This window comes from Mesocricetus auratus, unplaced genomic scaffold (assembly GCF_017639785.1).
Source record: "Mesocricetus auratus isolate SY011 unplaced genomic scaffold, BCM_Maur_2.0 Super-Scaffold_100031, whole genome shotgun sequence".
NCBI lineage: Eukaryota > Metazoa > Chordata > Mammalia > Rodentia > Cricetidae > Mesocricetus > Mesocricetus auratus.
Window position 1 is genome coordinate 10,795,492 of NW_024429212.1, and position 23,249 is coordinate 10,818,740.

The window sequence follows — 23,249 nt, forward strand, 5'->3', positions numbered from 1 at the left end:
TACCTACTTTCCTCTGAGTGAATAGTTAGTTGCTATGCGGTTGTACTGGCTTAGGTTATAACTTGACATAAGCTGGTGTACTTCAGGAAGAGGGAGCCTCAATTGAGAATGCGCCTTTATATTTTCTTGATGGGTGACTAATGTTGGACAGATCATTGTGGGCATGTCACCCCTGGGATAGTGGTGTTATAAGAAAGCAGGCTGAGCAAGCCAGTGAGCAGCACCCCTCCATGGCCTCTGCATCAGCTCCTGCCTCCAGGCTCCTCTCTCATTTGAGCTCCTGTCCTGTCTTGCCTTAGTGATTGACTGCCATTTGAGAGTTGTAGGATGAAAGAAACCCTTTCCTCCCCAAGTTGCTTGTGGTCATAGTGTTTTACCACAACAACAACAACAACAACAAAAAAGACAGTAGTCTTGGGTTGACTCACCTCAACCCCACTGCCTTGGACTCCTAATTCTAAGATTACCGGTGTAAGTCAGCACACCTGGTTCAGGCTTCATTTCTACTCAGTCCTGGACGGCTATAATGCAAATAGAATTATCTTTATATTGTACTAAATGTGATTTGGAGATTCTTTGTCGTCTTTGCCAGTAACTGCATTTTTAATACTGCTCTCAGTTTTCTCTTTTTTCTCTGCATTAGTCTCTTGTCATGTTGCTGTGATAAAATATGTGCACAAAAGCTACCTAAAGAAAGAAAAGTTGGTTTTGTCACAGTTCCAGGGTACAGTCCCTCATGGCATGGAAGTCAAGGCAACGGGAGCATGAGGGAGCTGCTCACATGGCATCATCCACAGTCAGGAAGCAGAGAGGGATGGATGCTCATGTTGATCTAGCATTCTCCTTTAAACAAAACAAAAACTATTCTGGGAGAGCTCAACCCCAGACATGCATGTGTAAAGTCATTGCAACATGAGGGAAAGAGCCCTTGGCTGGCCCATGTGTGCTCATTTAGAAGACAGAAATACAGCAGTCTCAGCGAGCGTCTATCTATAAGAAGAGTACGTTGTTAGAATGGGCTGTGGTTTCAGTGTGTAGTCCCCTCCCCACACCAAAGCCCCACAAGTGAAGCTAATCCCCTGTGTGTAATATTAGGATTTTATGAGGCAGTGACGCTGTGATGGCAGGGCACTCTTAAGTGGGGCCAAGGTCCTGCTGCGTGAGGACATGACGACGTGTCCTCCCCGGACCCGGAAATAGGCCCTTGCCAGGATAGAATCTACAGGTAACTTGACGGCAGATTTCTGAGCCTCCAGAGCTGTGAGAAACAAAAGCGCTGTTTATAAGCTCATTAGTTCATAGCATGTTGCTTTAGCAATCACGTGGGCCATATGTATGATTTAACACACTCGGTTTCCCTGGATCCTCCCGGCAGTACTCTTGAATTGTATAAGATTGATGCAAGATGGAGGTGAGGGGTCAAGCAGGGCTGAGGGGCAAGGTGGAGAGAGGCTTAAGTGGCTGTGCAAACAGCGCTGAGAAGTAGCACCTGCTGGAGTCAGAGCGAGGGCAAATGCGCCTCTGACAGACAGATTGCATTAAGACATCTGTGGACAGCCGTCACATAGGGGGAGTTTTATTGTGTGACACTGACATAGAAGAAGGGTAAAGGGACTTACTGAGTATCCTGTGGGGCGAATGAGGGCAATACATAATGCAGCTTGGAATTGTCTAAATATAATGGACAAATGCAGTGACTAGCTGTTCATTCGGCATGTCCCTCTCTCGGTAGTGTCAAATATCCAGTTTTCAGAATAAACAGATCCTGTTGGTAACATCTATTCACTGATGTGATTAATCTCAAAGGTACTTACACTTTTCACTGGTAAGTGAAATAACTGAGTTGAATTCATCCATCTGCCATCCATCTATCCATCCACTCATGTATACATATAGACATACATTCATACATACATACTTATGTATATACATTCAACTGTCCATCCAAGAACCCAACAAGACAGTTTCCTCAACTTCTTTTTTTTAATTCAGCATTACTCAAGGCATCAGAAAGGCTACCATTTATGTTGTCTGTATATCTACCAAATAGGGATGTATTCTATTATGTGAAATATCTGCTCACCAAAATATTACAGGAGCTACAACCAATCCCAGCACTTAGCTCTGGTGGCTCTCCTTGCACAGTGGTGGTGTGGCAGATGAACTAATGATACTGGTCCATGCATAGAGCTGGGCAAAGCCATTTCTAAATGGATAGAGCTATCAGAGGTATGGAAGGAAGGCTTGAGGACAGAAGGCCAGATGGAAGGAGAGCTACATCTGGAAACTTGTTGGCATGCCATAGAAGATGATGAGTGTTTCAGGATTCCTGCCTGGGCTCCATTGCCCGTTTAGCCCCCAAATAACACACAAGACACTGTGTTAATTATGAAGCTGTTGGCCATTTGCTTGGTTTCTTACTGTCTAGCTCTGACTTAAGTATTTAACACATAATTGTTAATCTAGGTATTTCTCTTACCGGAGAAAAGGGTCCGGACCACTTACTCCTCTGGCGGCTCACATTGTGTCTGCCTGTGTCTCTCTTTCCCAGAATCCTCCACGATGACTCCTAGTCCTACCTATCTTGCTTCCATATTGGCCAACAATGCTTTATTCAAACCAATCAGACACATATTTACAGAATGACATCTCCCAATAGACGAGGACTGCCAAGACACACCAGGATAACCAGAACACAAGGGGCTTTCTGTGCCTTGCAAAGGAATTTGCTTCCATCCTACAACAACAGGAGGAACCTTTCCATGTTCTATGTCAGAGTCAGCGTGATCAGACTTGTGTTTGGAAAGTTCCCTCCTTTTGTAGCAGCAAGGGATGGGATGAGGTGAGAGGATTCAGGAACCCAATTAAGGGAGCAATTGTAGTAACCGATTTAAGACAGCAGGAAGTAACTTGGCTTTTATCATGTATTTAGACAAACAAGAACACCTAAATGCACATGGATGGTGGGAAGTTCTGTCAGGTGGATAAAGAAGAAGATGATTAATAGGAATAAATGTCTTCCGTCGTTAAGATGCTGTTAGCCCACAAAGGCTATCCAGAAGATGAAGGGGGGGTTTCTGTAAACAGCCACAGTGCTTCATCAGAGAAAGCAGTGTATTCCAGGTCAACCAGGGATGTGAACATTTGTGAGCAGCATAGACTATCAGCTTGATGTGAGAGAAAAGACTCTTTCCTAAGAGAATGCCTCAGTGGGCGGGGAGAGAAGGGAGGATTTTCCCAAACAATGTGAGGCATTGTCACATGCACAGCCCAGTGTTAATGAGCAACAACTTGCCCTGTTGGGACTTGCAGTGAGCTGTGAACCAAGTCTGGAGATCCAGGGTGCCATATGCTGGAGGTTCTGAAATGCATGGTCAACCCATCTGGACCCATCATGGGAGGAAGCACAGAAGATCACTTGAAGAAAAGGCATGCAAGATGTCTCAGGGAAAGCTTCTCTTGATATCATTGTGTGGAATAGACTAATGCAGTGGGATTGTACAGAGACTGTGTGTTTTAGTGGGTGATCATGGAGACCAGACTCAGACAGACTTGGGGATTAGAGTCAACATCATATGCCCTGGTAATTGGTGGAACAAAGTGGGGAGAGGTTGAGTACGATACAGACTAGAGTTGCTAAGTTTGAATGACTGTAGTAAGTTCTCCTGATGGCCAATCTCTATTGTCCACTTTATGGGGACACCTCTGGCTGTGTCTGTGAGTGTAGTTCCAGAGAGGCTTCACCGAGGAAAGATGATTCATCCTGAATGTAGGGAATGCCATCCTATGGGGTCCCCAACTGAACAAAAAGGAGAAAGTGACCTGAGCACCACCACTTGCCCTGCTTCCTGCCTGTGGCTCAAATGTAACCAGTACCCCATGCTCCTCTCACCATGCCTTCCCTACCACAATGCACTTCATCATCTCAATCTGTGAACCAACATACTTTCTTCTTTAAAGTGTGTGTGTGTGTGTGTGTGTGTGTGAGAGAGAGAGAGAGAGAGAGAGAGAGAGAGAGAGAGAGAGAGAATAAGAGAGAGAGAATAAAAGAGTTACAGATGGTTCTGAGTGGCCTCACATAGCTATTAGTAACTGCATTAAGGAAGTACAGAGTTGTCTTTAATCACTGAGCAATCTTTCCAACCCTCTTTAATTGGGTTTTATCAGGTTTTGTATGTGTGTGTGTGTGTGTGTGTGTGTGTGTGTGTGTGTGATAGACAAAGATGTTTGGGAGAAGATTATTACATTAGTTCAAGCCAAGTGAGTCTCAGGAACTGGTTGGACATCCAATTGGCATTCTGCATTTTGCAAATGAGGCAATTGTACCACCCACCCTTCCCAGACAAGGCAATTAGCAAGGTCTGGGAATATTATGAGTGTCATACTTGTAACTCTACAGTGCCATTGACATCAAGTTAGTACACATGGATGTGGCTTAATTGTCAGGAAAACTACTCAAGAGGAGACCTCTCTGGTTCAAGGGTCAGTAGTGCTAAGACTGAGATGCCCTGACCTATGTATTTCTAGAAGAAAAATGAGAATCACACTTAAGAAAGGAGGTATCCCACAAGTCATCTACTGCAAAGAAGGCATTGGATTGTCAGTGTAGACGCTGGAGGTACCTCACTGTGATGACTGAGGGCACAAAGATGAATTTGCCTCTGAAAGAATACTGCCGTTTGGATTTCTACTTCCTGTGGATGTAAGAGATGAGGAGTTGAGTGTTTGGGAGTGATGGACACCTGAAAGAAATCTGAGCATATTATGCTGTGGTGGTGAGGCAGGAGTTGGTGTGGAGAGAGTCTCAGCAGAGGCTACAGGTAGCAGCAGAGAGAACCCACAGGCTGAGTTTCAGTGGAGTCTGCCATAGCTGCGATTAATGTCAACTATCTCTGGATGTCCCTGAATCTCCTTGTGGGTATTCAAGTCTATGTCATATTTTTTTAAGTGGGTCCAATGCAGCTAAGTAGACACTTAACGAATGGTAGATTCATAAAAGGGAGAACAAAGACATCTGGTATGCATAGAGCGGACCTGTTGCAGAGAACATGTGATTAGCATACCTGGTTGGGGTGCTGGATGCTCAGGCACTGATCTAAGCATCCTCAATCTTCAGGAGCTTAGCTGCCACCTGCGGCTGTTTTGCAAAGTGCCAATTTGTGTGGGCTGCAGAAATCTCCAGAAGTGGATACATAGAAATTCTGATGTTCAGCCACCTCAAGCTCATTCCCAGATGCTGGGGCAGACATGGTAAAGGTAAGGGAAGATCCACACCTTTGGATGACAACAGAAAGACCCACCTATAAGTAAGATGTCACTATCCCCAAACGGCTCCTGCTGGAGGGGAAAAGAATGCAAAGGGTTTCAGATGGCGTTGACAAACAGCCAACTCTTTCATTCCCTAATGGTAGCAATGCATGTGCCCATCAGGACGGGAATGAACGGCGCATGCTCAGAAGTCCATATAGAGAAGGTTTCAAGGGCAGAGGTGAAATCAAGGAAGTCACAGGAGGGATATGAGGAAATGACGTATGGGGAAGGGCATATGCGGGATGGGCAAGTACGTGTGCAGGTGTGGTTGCCAGTGTGTTCACGTGCAAAGGGTTGAGGACTCATGGAGTGTTTCTCCATCACTCTCTTCCTGATTGTCTCCCACTGACTGGGAATCCCACTGTCTGGGATAGGCTGGCTGGCCAGGGAGTTGTTTGGTTTGGTTTGTCTTTTCGAGACAGATTTTCCCTGTGCAGCTTTGGAGCCTGTCCGGGAACCAGCTCTGTAGACCAGGCTGACCTCGAACTCACATAGACCCGCCTGCCTCTGCCTCCCCAGTGCTGGGATTGAAGGCATGCGCTGCTGCCCCACCATGCAGCTGCAGAGAGTTCTTTGGATTTTGTGCCCTCGACATTTGAGTCACAGACAAACACAGCCATGCCGCCAGAGGCTCAAACCTGGGTCCTGATGTTGGTGGCACTCTAAGCACCTTTTCGCACTGAGCTGTCTGCCAGCTCCAAGCTGCAGCATTTGAAAGCTTAGAGGGAGCAGGTGTGGAGAAGCAGACGTCTTAAGGGAGGTGGCAGAGGATGGAGAGGAAGGACTCAAGAGTGAGCAGTCATTCCATGCATTTTCATGTTAATTACCTTTATGCCATTTGATATGTTAAGTAGTTGTTAAGATCCAGTGTGTGTGAGCCTGTGGGGGTTAAAAAGGAGAGAGAGAAACACAGGGCATCGCAAACAATGATAAAATCGACTCCGTATTCACTGCACCACTTCACCTGGGCCTACTGCTGACAGCTTCAGGACAAGAATTTTCCACGAAGGTGTGGGTATCTCTATTTATATAGTTCATTCATGCATTTGTTTCTCTTTTAGCTGCCTATCTAGCTCTCCACATATGCATCTCCGCTAGTTTATGTTAGACTATGGTCCTCACTTGATTGGTTAAACCCCACACTAGATGATATGGATGTTCCTAACATTTAATTCCACGAACTTTGTGTAAAACATATATACCACAGGGTGAATGGGCCTTTTCAAATCATGGTCTTCAGAAGCAAAGATTGGGGTCTCTCTCTCTCTCTCTCTCTCTCTCTCTCTCTCTCTCTCTCTCTCTGTCTGTCTGTCTCTGCGTCTGTCTTTCTGTCTGTCTATCTCCTCTTTCTGTTTCTATGCCATTATATGATTTTGGCTGTGTTTCTTTGGAAAATCTCTGCTTGCCCAGGATTATCCATTATGCAGTTAATCTTGAAACAATGATTGCACAGGAGCAAAGTTACCCTCATTGGTTTCAGCTGCTTTTATTCTCTTACTATTCTCAAATATGATTCTCCCTCATTATTTCTACTTATCTGAGCATGCTGCATACAGACACATGGGATGTGGCTGATGTCCATGTGGGTGAATTGAACATTTAAGCTACGTTGGTTGAGCATCCCCATTCATTCTCCTTGTGCACTGTGGCATCATAACCGTGGTATGTGTTTCCAACAGTGGAATTACTGGGACGATGGGTATAAGCACATTATGTTTTTATAGAAATTGCCAAATTGCTCTCCAAAAAAAAATTTGTAGCAATTTACAAAACTGGCACCAGCATATGAGATGGGTTGTTTTTCTATACTCACCATCGTTTATCATTGTCAGGTGAAAAATAGACTTCTTTTGTTCTTGCGACATACAGTTTTTAAACTATGTTAAAATTGGAATTTAAAATCACCAGTTCATTTTGTCTGAGTTACTGTAATTTGGTGTCTGTGTGTCATTTGTTCTGCAAAAGCACACAGCGGTGTTTTGAAGATAGATTGAGCCCCGTTGCCAATGCAGTTTGGCCTCTAACACAGTAGGCAATTGACTTCCAGCCTTTGACCTCCAGAAAAACTGGCCGCAGGGGTTCCACCAGTCACTAGTAACATGGCCTTATACTTGATGTTATTGTGTTTCGATGCCCATTTAGAATATTGTCTTAGGAATCTATTGTTAAAACAAGAGAAAAGGGCTATATAAATTTATTACAGTATTTAAAAATTTTAATGACTATTATTGTCTTGTTTTTATGAAACAAGGGACATTTTCTGCGGCATGTCAAATCCACATATTTGAATGAACCCAAATGCAGAAGTAAAAATTGAACATAAAGTGTGTATACTGGGATGTGGTATGTAGGGGTAAATGTACCCAAGCACCCACTTGCAGAGAGCAGAACATGATGTCAGTTGCCATCCATTATTGCTCTCTACCCTATGGCCGTGAGATATGATCTCTCAATGAACCAGCAGCTCACTATAGGTTAGCTGGTCAGCAAGCTCTTAGGGCTTAGGGTCCACATTGTCTCCATCCTTAATGCCTACCAGACATTCATAGTGATGTCCAGTTTTGGCATTCTAAAAGTGTTGGTATTGAAACTCAGGTCCTCATGTTTACAGAGCAAACACTCTTCCTAATGGGCCATCTCCCTCACACCAAGAAATATTTCATAAAAGAAATTCTAAAACCTTGGTGTGACTTAAGTAATTGGACAGATATCCCATATTTATTTAAATCGGATAGATTCACTACTTTAAAAACATACTTTTCTAAATAGATTTTATAATCAATCAACTCTCTCTCTCTCTGTGCACTTGTAGTTGTGTACATGTATGATATATGTATGTGATGTATGGTGCTGTGCATGTATATGATGCATATGTGTCAGACATGTGTATCTGTGCATGTTATGCTCACATGAACATGCAGGTATTTGTGTCAAATGGGACTATCCAATATAAAAATGTTACATTAAAAATGCAGTGACATAGGCACTTAGGAGCATATGAACAAGTCAATGGAAATAATACTCCTAAGCATACATGCCCAGAGCAGTACTGTGGAAGGAAATGATTGGATATCCCTAGGAAGGGAAGCAAAACTGACAATCATCTTACAACTTGGCCAAACTCAGTCTCATATATGTTAATGTATAAACAACAAAACTCTTATGCTTTTAGAATAGAACCTAGAAGCATATCTTTCTGGTCTCTAGACAAGTATGCCTTCCTCAATCTCAGTATTCATTAAGGAATGATTAAAAAAGTAATTGATCAAGTTTAAGACACTCTGTTCATTAAAAGAAAAACCTAGCAATATGTGTCCACTAACCCAGCCCTACAGAAAATTTTGGAAGGAAAACTCCAACCCAAGGAAGCTAACTACAACCAGAAACACATAAGCATTAGAGAATCTCTCTCTACCAACAGCCAAAAGAACAAAGGGGTGAAACTCCACACATAATTCCACCAACAACAACCATCGCAAATCGAAGAAGGATGAGCAATCATTGGTCATTAATATCCCTCAATATTAATGGCCTTAACTCACCCATAAAAAGACACAGACTAGCAGATTGGATTCGAAGACAGAACCCTTCTTTCTGCTGCATACAGGAAACACACCTCACCCTTAAAGACAGACATTACCTGAGAATTAAAGGTTGGGAAAAAAGTTTTCAATCGAATGGACCCAAGAAACAAGCCGGGGTAGCAATCCTAATATCTAACAAACTAGACTTTAAAATAAAATCAACCAAAAGAGATGAAGAAGGTCATTACATACTCATCACAGGTGAAACCCACCAAGATGAAGTGTCTATCCTCAACATCTATGCCCCAAATACAAAGGCATCCACATTCATTAAAGAAACATTATTAGAACTTAAATCTCATCTAAAGCCCCACACAGTTATAGTGGGAGATTTCAACACACCACTCTCACCACTAGACAGGAATACCAAACAGAAACTCAACAAAGAAGCAAAAGGGCTAATAGAAGTAATGACCCAACTGGGATTAACAGACATCTATAGAACATTTCACCCACATAAAAAAGAATATACCTTCTTCTCACCACCACATGGAACCTTCTCAAAAATCGACCACATACTTGGCAACATATCAAACCTCAGCAGCTACAAAAAAATTGGAATAACTCCATGCATCTTATCAGACCACCATGCTTTAAAATTAGAATTCAACAACACAAATTGCAGAAAACCTACAAACTCATGGAAATTGAATAATGCTCAACTGCACCATCCCTGGGTCAAAGAGGAAATAAAAAAAGAAATTAAAGACTTCCTCGAATTCAATGAGAATGAAGACACAACATACCAAAACCTATGGGACACTTTGAAAGCAGTGCTACGGGGGAAGTTCATAGCGCTAAATGCTCACATGAAGAAACAGGAGAACAGTTATACCAGAGAATTAACATCACAGCTGAAAGCTCTAGAACACAAAGAAGCACACTCCCCCAGGAAGAGTAGACGCCAGGAAATAATCAAATTGAGGGCTGAAATCAATAAAGTAGAAACCAGGAAAACAATACAAAGAATCAACGCAACGAAGAGTTAGTTCTTTGAGAAAATCAACAAGATAGACAAACCTTTGTCCAAACTTACCAAACAGCAGAGAGTGAACATGCAAATTAACAAAATTAGAAATGAAAAGGGGGACATAACAACAGACTCTGAGGAAATCCAGAGAATCATTAGGTCATACTTTGAAAACCTGTACTCCACAAAATTCGAAAATTTAAAGGAAATGGATGACTTCCTGGACAGCTATCAATTGCCAAAACTAAATCAAGAACAGATAAGCAATTTAAATAGACCTATAACCCCTATGGAAATAGAAGCTGTCATCAAAAGTCTCCCAACCAAAAAAAGCCCAGGTCCAGATGGCCTCAGTGCAGAATTCTACCACAAATTCAAAGAACAGCTTATACCAATTCTTCTCAAAGTGTTCCACACAATAGAAGCAGAAGGGTCTTTGACAAACTCTTTCTATGAGGCTTCAATAACCTTGATCCCCAAGCCACACAAAGACACAACTAAGAAAGAGAACTTCAGACCAATATCCCTCATGAACATTGATGCAAAAATACTCAATAAAATACTGGCAAATCGGATCCAAGAACACATCAAAACAATCATTCACCACGATCAAGTAGGTTTCATCCCAGGAATGCAGGGATGGTTCAACATATGAAAATCCATCAACGTAATCCACCATATAAACAAGCTGAAAAACAAAAATCACATGATCATCTCACTAGATGCTGAAAAAGCCTTTGACAAAATCCAACACCCCTTCATGATAAAGGTCTTGGAGAGATCTGGGATAACAGGGACATACTTAAACATAATAAAAGCCATATACAGTAAACCAACAGCCAACATCAAACTAAATGGACAGAAACTCAACGCAATTCCTCTAAAATCAGGAACAAAACAAGGCTGTCCACTCTCTCCATACCTTTTCAACATGGTACTTGAAGTTCTAGCTATAGCCATACGACAACAAAGGGGGATCAAGGGTATACAAATTGGGAAGGAAGAGGTCAAACTTTCACTGTTTGCAGACGATATGATAGTTTACATCAATGACCCAAAGAACTCTACCAGGGAACTCTTACAGCTGATTAACACCTTCAGCAAAGTGGCAGGCTACAAGATCAACTCAAGAAAATCAGTAGCCCTACTATATACAGATGATAAAAGGGCTGAAAGAGAAATCAGAGAAACATCACCCTTTACAATTGCCACAAACAACATAAAATACCTTGGGGTAACGCTAACCAAACAAGTGAAAGACCTGTATCGTAAGAACTTTGAATCTTTAAAGAAAGAAATTAAAGACGCCCTCAGAAAATGGAAAGATCTCCCATGCTCTTGGATAGGTAGGATCAATGTAGTAAAAATGGCAATCCTGCCAAAAGCAATCTACAGATTCAATGCAATCCCCATTAAAATCCCAGCACAGTTCTTCACAGACCTTGAAAGAACAATAATCAATTTTGTATGGAAAAACAAAAGACCCAGGATAGCCAAAACAACCCTGTTCAACAAGGCAACGTCCGGAGGCATCACTATCCCTGACCTCAAAGCTCTCTTATAGAGCTATAGTCCTGAAAACAGCTTGGTATTGGCACAAAAATAGACAGGTAGACCAATGGAATCGAAATGAAAATCCGGGTATTAACCCACACACGTACGAACATCTGATCTTTGACAAAGAAGCTAAAAATATACAATGGAATAAAGAAAGCATCTTCAACAAATGGTGCTGGCATAATTGGAGACTGGCATGTAGAAGAATGCAGATCGATCCATGTCTATCGCCATGCACAAAACTTAAGTCCAAATGGATCAAAGACCTCAACATAAATCCAGCCACACTGAACCTCTTAGAAGAGAAAGTGGGTGGTACCCTTGAACGAAGTGGTACAGGAGACAGCTTCCTGAACATAACACCAGTAGCACAGGCAGTAAGATCAACAATTAATAAATGGGGCCTACTGAAACTGAGAAGCTTCTGTAAGGCAAAGGACACAGTCAGCAAGACAAAAAGGCAGCCCACAGAATGGGAAAAAATATTCACTAATCCCACATCTGACAGAGGGTTGAGCTCCAAAATTTACAAAGAACTCAAGAAGCAAGTCTCCAAAACACCAAAGGACCCTATTAAAAAGTGGGCTGCAGAACTAAATAGAGAGTTTTCAATAGAGGAGTCTAAAATGGCTGAGAGGCACTTGAGAAAGTGCTCAACATCCTTAGCCATCCGGGAAATGCAAATCAAAACAACTCTCAGATACCATCTCACCCCTGTCAGAATGGCTAAAATCAAAAACACCAATGACAATTTATGCTGGAGAGGATGTGGTGAAAGGGGGACACTCCTCCATTGCTGGTGGGAGTGCCAACTGGTTCAGCCACTTTGAAAATCAGTGTGGAGATTCCTCAGAAAAATGGGAATAAACCTACCACAAGACCCAGCAACTCCACTCTTAGGCATATATCCAAAAGATGCCCATTCATACAACAAAGATGTCTGTTCCACTATGTTCATAGCAGCTTTATTTGTAATTGCCAGAACGTGGAATCAACCTAGATGTCCCTCACCCGAAGAGTGGATAGAGAAAATGTGGTACATCTACACAATGGAGTACTATTCAGCAGAAAAAAATAATGGAATCATGAGATTCGCAGGCAAATGGATGACACTAGAAGAAACCATCCTGAGTGAGGTAACCCAGTCACAAAAAGAGAAACATGGCATGTACTCTCTCATATATGGATTTTAGACATAGATCTGGGGAGTGCCAGCCTACAATCCTATGGCCAGAGAGTCTGGGAAACAGAAACTTTATTTAGTGGCTGATCGAAGAAGAGGCAGACTCCCTTGGTTAAGTACTGAGCTGAACTCAAGAAAGCCAGTAACAGGGAGGAATGATGATCAAAGGGATCAAGACTGGGCTGGTTTAACCCCCAGAAACAGCTGACCAGACAAAGGTTAACTCTTGAATCCCAGGCATTAGCCTGGGAAGCCAGCATGGGACTGATCAAGACCCCCTGAATCTGGGTGTCAGTGAAGAGGCCTAGGGAATCTACTGAGCCTTGGGCAGCAGATCAGTACCCATCCCAAGTATACACACGGACTTTGGACTCCCATAGAACAATGTGAGTTGCACTCTCACCCTGAACTCTTGGGGAAGGGTCTAGGCCCTGCCCTATATGAAATGACACACTATGCACACCCCCATGGAGGGCCTCACCCTCCCTGGAGAAATGAGGGGATAACGGGGGGGGGGAGGGCACGGGAGGAAGGGAGGGAATGGGAGAGGGACCTGGAACTGACTTGTGAAGCAACCTTGATTCTTATCTAAATTTAAACTGGAAAATAAAATTAAAAAAAAAGAAAAACCTATGAGTGAAAGGATTAGATGTATAAGGAGAGATGAGAGCATACCTAAGTATACTTCTGTATCTAACACCCAAGGCCAAGTGACACATAAAGACAGACTTATTAGAATAATACCTGACTTCTCAATGGAGATACTAGAAGCTGGAAGGTCCTGGACAAATGTTCTATAGATGCTAAGAGACCACAGATGCCATCCCAGATTGCTTTAACCAGGAAAACTTTCAATCACAATGGATGGAGATTATGAGACATCATGAGAAAACCAATTTTAGACAACATTTACCTATAAATAAAACCCTACAGGAGGCACTAGAAGGAACACTCAACCTAAAGAAACTAACCACACCAAGACACAGGGAATAAATAATCTCAAGCCAGAAAATCAAAAGAGTAGAAACACGCATACACACACACACCACCATCACCGCCACCACCACCACCACCACTAGCACCACCACCACCACAACTGCAAAATAACAGGAATCAACAAACACTGTTCATTGATGTTTCTACATCATTGGTCTCGGTTCCCCAGTAAGAAGACACATACTAACCGAATGGTTGTGCCAACAGAATCCATACTGTGCTCCATCTAAGAAGTACATCTTAACATCAAGGATCCACAGCACCTCACTTTAAAAGGTAGGAAAAAGATTCCAAGAAAATGGACCTAAGAAGCAAGGTGGTGTAGCCATTTTATTATCTGACAAAAATAGACTTCAACCCTAAATTAATCAGAAGAGATAAGGAAAGACACTGCATATTCATCAAAGGTAAATCCATCAAGGGGACATTCCACTTCTTACACCAACATAAGAGCACCAAAGTTTGTAAAAGAAATACTACTACAGTTTAAAACATGTACTAATCCTACACATTAATAGTATAAGACCTCAATACCCCTCTCTTGCCAGTAAACAGGTGATCTGAAAAAAAACAAAAACAAAAACCAAAATGCTGAAGCTGACTGACATTATTAACCAAATGGATATAACAGATATTTACAGAACAGTTTACCCAAATACAAAAGAATATTTTTTTCTTATCACCTCATGAAACTTTCTATAAACTTGACGATATATTTGGACACAAAGCAAGTCACAACAGATAATAAGATAACTGCAATAATTCCTTGCATCCTATCAGACCACCACTGGTTAAAGCTAGATATCAACAAACATAGAAAGTTTACAAACACATGAAGACTGAACAACTCACTACTGGATGAATACTGGATTAAGAGAGACATTAAAGACCTGCTGGAATTGAATGAAAACAATAACACAATATACCCAAACCTATGGGTCACAATGAGATGGTCCTAAGAGGTAAGTTCAAAGCACTAAGTGCCTATGAAATTTGGAGAGACCTCATACTAGTAACTCAATAGTATACCTGGAAACCTCAGAGCAAGAAGAAGAAATCACACCTAAAATGAGTAGATGGCAATAAATAATCAAACTCAGGGCCAAAATCAATAGAAACAAAAACCAGAAAAGAAATAATCAAACCCAGGGCAAAAAAAGACAGGCAGGCAAGCAGGCAGACAGGAAGGAAGGAAGGAAAAAAGGAAGGAAGGAAGGGAGAAAAAAGGAAGGAAGAAATACAAAGAACCAATGAAACAAAGAGTTGATTTTTTTGAGAAAAACTGCAAGATTAGTAAACCCTTACCCAAATTCCCTAAAAGGCAGGGAGAAAGTACTCAAAATAACAAAATTAGAAATTAAAAGCAGGACATAACAGTAGAGACTGAGGAAATCAAGAAGATTGTAAGGACAAACACCTGTAATCCACCACATTGGAAAATCTAAAAGAAAAGGATAATTTTCTTGATGCATACCACTTAACCAAAGTTAAATCAAGATCAGATAAGCAATCTAAACAGACTTATAAGCCCTAATGAAATATAAGCAGAAATTAAAAGTATCCCAACCAACAGCAACAGCAACAATCAGATGGTTTTAACACACATTTCTACCAGTCTTCCAAAGGAGATTAGATACCAACACTCTCCAAAGTATTCCACAAAATAGAAACAGGAGAACTATTGCTCAAGTCATTTTACAATGCCATAGTAACTGCGATATCCTAATCACATAAAGACCCCAAGAGAATTATGAACCAAGTTCCCTTGTGAACACAGATGCAGAAATTCTCAAAACACTTGCAAATTGAATCCAACAATACATCAAAAAGACCATCCACCATGCTCAAGTAAGCTTTATCTCAGAGATGAAGGAATAGTTCAACATAATTAATCAACAAATATAATCAATTTACCATATAAAAAACTGAAAGACGAAAGCCACATTTGATGGAGGAAAGGCTATTGAAAAAAATCCAACACCCTTTCATGATAAAAGTCCTGGAGAAATTAGGGGTACTAGGGATATACCTCAACATAATTAAGACAGTTTACATCAAACCTATTTAAGATGTAAACCCATCAAACCCAACTTAAATGGAGAGAAACTCAGGACAATTTTACTAAAATTAGGAATAAGACAAGACATGAATGTCTACTCTAATCGTATCTATTCAATATAGTACTTGCAATTTTAGCTCTACTAATAACACAGCTGAAGGAGATCAAGAGGATACAAATTGGAAAAGAAGTCAAAAGTATTGTTATTTGTAAATGACATGATAGTATGCATAAGGGACCCTAAAAATCCTACTGGGCAACTCCTTCAGCTGATAAGCACTTTCAGCAAAGAGGTTGGGTACAAAATTAACTCACAAAATCAGTAGTCTTCCTGTGTACAAATGACAAATGGGTTGAGAAAGAAATCATGGAAACAACGCCTTTCACAGTATCCTCAACTAATTGAAAATATCTTGGGGTAACTGTAACCAAGCAAGTGAAGAACTTGCATGATGAAAACTTTGAGCCATCAGAGAAAGAAATGAAAGAAGATATCAAAATATGGAAATACCGCCCATTCTCATGTATTGGTGCAGTTTATATAGCAAAAATGGCCATCCTACCAAAACCAATCTACAGATTCAACACAATCCCCATTAACTGAGAATAATTTAAAACAACCCTGAATAATACAAGGACTTCGGCCGGGCGTTGGTGGCGCACGCTTTTAATCCCAGCACTCAGGAGGCAGAGGCAGGCGGATCTCTGTGAGTTTGAGGCCAGGCTGGACTGACAGCCTCCAAAACAGAGAAACCCTGTCTCATAAAACCAAAAAAAAAATACAAGGACTTCTGGAAATAATCCCTACCCTCAATTTTGAGTTGTACTACAGATTAAACTGCATTATATTGGCATACAAAACCACATGTTGTGCCCAGAAGTGATCGCGCACACCTTTCATCTCAGCTGTAGTGAAGCAGAGGCAGGTGGATCTCTGTGAGTTCAAGACCAGCCTGGTCTACAAAGCAAGTTCCAGGACAGCTAAGGCTGCACAGAGAAACCCTTTCTCGAAAAACAAAAAAAACAAAACAAAAAAACCCACACTGGTCAATGGAATCAAATTGAAGATCCAGATGTAAATCCACACACCTGTGGACACCTGATATTTGCTAAAGAAACTAGAAATACACACTGGAAAAAAAAGACAGCATCTTCAACAAATGGTTCTGGTCAAACTGTATGGCTGCTTGAAGAAGAATCCAAATAGACACAGGCTCATCACCCTGCACAAAACTCCACTCCAAATGAATTCACAGACTTTAACATAAAACCAGGTACACTGAAATCTAGGAATAACCTTGAACTCATTGATAGAGGAGAAGACTTTCTGAACATGATGCTGCCAGCACAGACACTAAGCTCAACAATTAATGAATGGGACTTCGTGATACTGAGGAGCATCTTAAGCAGTGGTTCCCAACCTCCTTAATGCTGTGACACTTTAATGCAGCTCCCCATGTGGTGACCCCCAACCATAAAATTATCCTTGTTGATACTTCATAACTGTAATTTTGCTACTGTTATGAATATTAAAGCAAATACCTGTTTTCTGGTGGTCTTAGGCAACCCCTGTGAAAGGGTCATTTGATCCCCTTAGGCTCTCAACCCACAGGTTGAGAACTGCTGTTCTTAAGGCTAAGGAAAAGTAGCAGACTACATGATGAGAGAAGATTTTTAACAGCTTCACATCTGATTTTTGAGAGCTCAAGATACTAGGTTTCAAAAAAACCCAAATAATCTAATTAAAATGGGGTGCAGACAGGAGCATAGAATTTTCAGTAGAGGAAACTCAAATGGCTGAGAAATACTTAAAGAAATATTCAACATTCATAGCCATCAGGGAAATGCAAATCAAAACTAGTTTTGAGATTCATTCGATCTTCCACCTGTCAGAGTGGCTAACATCAATAAGGCAAGTGACAGCTTGTGCTATTGAGGATGTTGAGTAATGGGAATGCTCATCTGTTACTGATGGGAGTACAAAATTGTACAGCCACTATGGGAATCAGTATGATGGTTCCTCAGTAAGATGAGGATTGATCTACCTCAAGATCTAGCTATACCACTCTTGTATAAAGGATGCTTTATGACTACAGAGATACTTGCTCAACAATGCTCATTTCTGCTATATTCATGGTAGGCTTAAATTAGAAACAACTTATATTTCCCCCAACAGAAAAAAATGGCTAAAGAAAATGTGGTACCTTTTGACAATGGAGTATTACTTGGGTGTTAAAAATGACATCATGAAATATGCAGGTAAATGACTGGAGCTAGAAGAAGAAGACATCATCCTGAGATATCCAAGAAAGGCAAATATGGTATGCATTCACTCATATGTGGATATTAGCTGTTAAGTCAGTGATAAGTTATAATTCATAGACCCGCAAGAGATTAGGTATAAAGTAAGAAAGGGAAAGGTATAAAGTAGGAAAGGGAAATAGAATGGTAGTTATAGATGGATGGGGGGATGGGGGACTGGAATGGTAGGATCGAATGAAGAGAGGGAGGACAGTAGGGGACAAGTGAAGAAATATGGGGAACAGCCGCTAAAATTGAGAACCATTTGAGGGGGTAGCATGTAAAGCTAATACAGGAGAAACTTCCTAAAATATACACATATATGAAGGTGACATAAAGGAAACCACCCAATAATGGGGTATACAAAGCCCCAAACGTCCATCTCTTGTCGCCAAATAAAGCTTCCAGTACTGGAATTATGATATATTGAATTCAGTTGTTGGCTGATGGGGTCCCCTGGGAATCTGCAAATAACTCGGGCTGTTGGCAAGACAATAGGTTACTCTCCACAAACTGATGGCAAGGCCCCATCGCTGAATTCATCAACACCTATGTAATCTATTGAATGTTGAGAAGTCTAGCTGGTGCCTACATAGAGACTTCGCCCCTACTTGCTAACCTTTTTGCTACAGGAAGGTACTTTGCAGACTACTAAAAGCAGTAAGTAAACACCAACCAGCTGCAAACCCTTTAATCTATAATGCTGTCCAGTCTGCAAGCTATGCTTGTGCAAAGGGAGCACAAAGCTTGTGGGTATAACCAGTGTCAGACTGGAATTAAGTTCCACTCCATGTCTGACAGGACTTGGGTGACCAATAACCTCATAATAGATAGTACAGGGACCTAGGATAAAACCGAATAGTGCTGTTCTAAGAAGGAAAGAAGAAGAAGCAATAAAATGGCCCCTGATGGCGTTCTACCACACTCAGAGATCAGCGCATTGCTTGATCATCACCAGAGAAGCGTCCTCCTTCAGCGGGTGGGGCCAAATACAGAGACCCAGAGCCAGACCTGATGCAGAGAGTGAGAGATCTTGGTAGACGCATCCCTAAATGGGATGTCCCCACCAAACCCTACCCCTCAGAGTCCAGAAAACTCTGCAGAAGAGGATGTAGAAAAGCCAGAGCTGATGGAGGACACAAAGTCAACTAGGCCCTCCAAGTCAACATGATCAAGGCTCAGAGGAACTCACAGAAACTGAAGCAGCACACATCCGGCCTCATGGGGCTGTGATGGGTCTGTTGTAGACACATAATGGCTTCTAGTTTAGTGGCTTTTCTTTTTTAACAAAATTTTTAAATTCCTGAGTATGTTGTTTTCTTTTGTTTTTGGCTTTTCGAGACAGCGTTTCTCTGTGGCTTTGGAAGCTGTCCTGGAACTAGCTCTTGTAGACCAGGCTGGTCTCGAACACACAGAGATCTGCCTGCCTCTGCCTCAATTCCTGAGTGTGCTAATGAGTGGATATCTTTGTCTGGTGCCTTCTCTTGGGCTCTTTTCCTTGTTTGTTTAGTCCAATTCTGATGTTAGTTTTATTTTATTATTATTCATGAAAAGTCTGTTTGTGGCTTCTAGTTTAGTGGCTTTTCTTTTTTAACAAAATTTTTAAATTCCTGAGTATGTTGTTTTCTTTTGTTTTTGGCTTTTCGAGACAGCGTTTCTCTGTGGCTTTGGAAGCTGTCCTGGAACTAGCTCTTGTAGACCAGGCTGGTCTCGAACACACAGAGATCTGCCTGCCTCTGCCTCAATTCCTGAGTGTGCTAATGAGTGGATATCTTTGTCTGGTGCCTTCTCTTGGGCTCTTTTCCTTGTTTGTTTAGTCCAATTCTGATGTTAGTTTTATTTTATTATTATTCATGAAAAGTCTGTTTGTATTCTAATGAGGGACTGTGAGGAGTGGGGATGGGGTGGGGAGGGAGTGGGAGGCGTAGAGGCAGGGGAATCCGTAATCAATCAGGATATAGTATATGAGGAAAAAAAGATCTACTTTTCATACAAGAAAGATAAGGAAAACGTACGTATATGTGTATATGTGTGTGTGGTGGAGAGGGGCATGGGCATGCACAGGTGCCCTTGGAGACCAGAAGAGGGCGCTGGATTCCCTAAAGCTGGAGTTATAGGCAGCTTGTCACAGGTGATAGGAACTGAACTAGGATCCTCTATAAGAGCAATGTGGCTCTTAACTACTGAGCCATTTCTCCAGAGCCCGTGATGTTATTTGATAGCTACCCAGATACACCAAGGAGAGATTTTTTTTTTTACTTTGCTGCTTGTCAGAGCAAAAGAGGTCAGCATCATCTCCCCTTCAGAGAAAATCTGCAGGTTGAGTAAAAGGCTTGCAGTGGGTAGCTCCCAGGCAAAGCCAGCATGTAGCCTGGTTTAGCAAGCAGGTGCCAATGGCTGTAAGGCACCTGGAAAGCTCACACTGATGGTGTAAATGGGGCATTGTAAGGTAGTGTGCTCCAGATAACTCTGTCTTAGGCTGCAGTAAAAATCACACATCTCAACCAAGTCAGTGTGAGTGATTCCAACCAAGGTAATTGGTGAGGGATGGCCTGAGAATGTGTGATACTCTTTAAAAAAAAAGGGAGACTTCCATCAAAGGCTCACATTAGCTCTTCTGTTCAGGTCCTGGAGGAGTTACGATAATGATTCAGCCCCCCTCCGGTGCTTGGCCAAGCAGCACAATCATAAATCCCCACAAGAAGGTTCCAAATGATTTTGGCTGGAGAAGATCCAGCCGCCTGACCCCCTGGCCCTGACACTTAATTACACTGCAAACAAGCCCACTGCCTCTCCTTGGAGGTCAGCTCCTGAATGACAAGCGTGGAGCTGCTAAACGGTTAGTGAGAAAATACTGTGCTTGTCCATCCTGACGCTTGACACACTGACGGTGGGTGGCCGGGATCCTTGGACTCTTCAATAAAGAAGATGAGGGACTGACAGGTGACAGTGTCAAAGGACAAGATACACCTCTGGAGTCGGCACACCTCAGCTATTGAAGCTGAAACCAGTGGAGTGAAATGAGTTATCAGGCAAGGCAAGAAAAATACCATGTTGCTTCTGTTGAGGCTTGTTCTAAAGGCTTAATGATGCCCTTTTCAACTGCCTGCAGAAAGGGTTGGGACCTTTGGCTCAAGTATTCTGAAATTTCCATTTGCGAGAAAAGAACGTTCCTCTATTATCAGAAATGTATTTATTTTGGCTCTAGAGTCCTCTTATGTCAAAGCTAAGGAATTTAGATGGAGAGAACTCCTGCATAAGGAAAAAAAAACAGCAAGAAACTCACCTCTTTTCAAATCCATCTGAGGGCTCGGGAAAAGATCATGTTACAAATCACTCACCTAAGTGCAAGCATGAGGAACTGAGTTTGATACCTAGAACCACATAAAAAGCCAGGCATGATGGTTCCAGTTTGTTATCCAAATGCTGGAGCCACAATTCTCTCTGGAGACCACTGGCCCACCTGCCTAGACAGCTTGATATGTTCCAGGTCAATGAGACACCCTGTCTCTTTGTAAAAAAAAATAATGTATCATTTTTATTTCATGTGCATGCATTCAGGCTTTGCCAGCATGTATGTCTGTGTGAAGGTGGCAGATGCTCAGAAAACGAAGTTATAGGCAATTATGAGCCACCACGTGGGTGCTGAGAATCGAACCCAGGTCCTCTGGAAGAGCAGCCAGTGCTCTTAACTGCTGAGTCATCTCTGCAGCTCCAAGAGACCTTGTCTTAAAGGAAAAGGTGGATGATCCCTAAGGAACAACATTCAAAGTAGTACACTCACACACATGTGCGCATGTGTGTGTACCTATGTGAGCATGCATACTGACATCCACCCACACATCCATACCTACTCATCTTTTCACTCCCATACCTAAACTACTTTGAGCCCTTGTGACAAATTATAAGTAGATCTTACACACCCTATTATTTGCATGGTGTTAACAGTACACTTCACAGAAGGATTTATTCTTTGATAAGATTAATGTGTCATGGGTAAGATGTCTGTGTTACAGAACCCATTTAGCAATTACTGAAAACCTAGCTGCTTTACACTGCTACCAGAGTACTTAAAATGCTTGAAGCTATAGGTGATAACTAAAATAAAAAAAAAAGTCTAAAAGACATTCACTTGATTAGCTTGTAGAACTACAGGAAAACCCAAATTCTACAAATTGAAGAATCGTAGTTAACTGTGGATAAGAAATGAACTGGCAAGGCTAGTCCAGTTGTTGAAAGAGGACAATATCTCAATGCTTAATATGAATAAAACATGTCAGGCTCATGTGGGCAGATCCAAGTGCTAATGCCAGGCTGTTCCCGATAAGTGGTGGTTGGTGGTTTTATTGAATCCCGCATCTTTGGCACTGTGAGTTCCTCTTTTGCTCTTTGTCTTTCAATGCCCATATTGGAACCATTTATTTTTCTGCTGAGGACTCAAAGCTAATCTGTGCTTATATTTGAAAGCCTCCACTATTAACTTGTAGTGAAATACAGATGTATCCTATATACAAAATGTGCTTGGGAAGACCTAATGATTCTTGACCTCTAGCATGATATACAATACAGTGTCTTCTTTTAAATACACATCAGACTTAGGACTGTTTCTGTTGTAGCAAGTTGCATCGGTTTATAGACTACAACTTGTTTGAACATGGATCTGCTCTGGCAAATTTAATACTACTGATAAGACTTATATTCATGTCTACCTTTTGTGACATAGGGTAACAGGTCACACTCTCTGTTTATTTGGTCTCCATCTCTAATGACTGCCACTGATGGCCTCTTACTAGACACACTACTCATGGTGGTCAATTTCTGTGTCCATTTGGGGACCCATGTTTATGTTCTCATTCTGTCCCAAGGTTTTCTTTCTTCATCCTCAGTTGGCTAAGGGTTTACATTCCAGAGTTACCGTTTTGAATATTTCTACCCTTGTAGAACCTTTAGGTTGATTTATTCTCTCATTGTGTGCAGGCCAACAAGAGAACAGTGGTATTCATTTACTTAGGCAGGGAATATTGGGGCAAAGGGCTTGCGGTTTCTTACTGCCCATGGCACCTGAGTGTGGACCTGTACTCAACTTCACAATTCTCTGTTGCTCTTTGCAGTCATGCTTAGGTTAGTGTCAACCAGATGTCTAGTCCCAAAATGTCTCACCTGTTATCCTGGAGGATGTGCATAGCACGTCTCTGTCTGTGGTCATATTTACTTGTTTCTGAGTGAGTGAGGTACTGGTGTGGGAAACGGCACCCACAATCCACAGTGCACACAGGGAAGAATCACGCC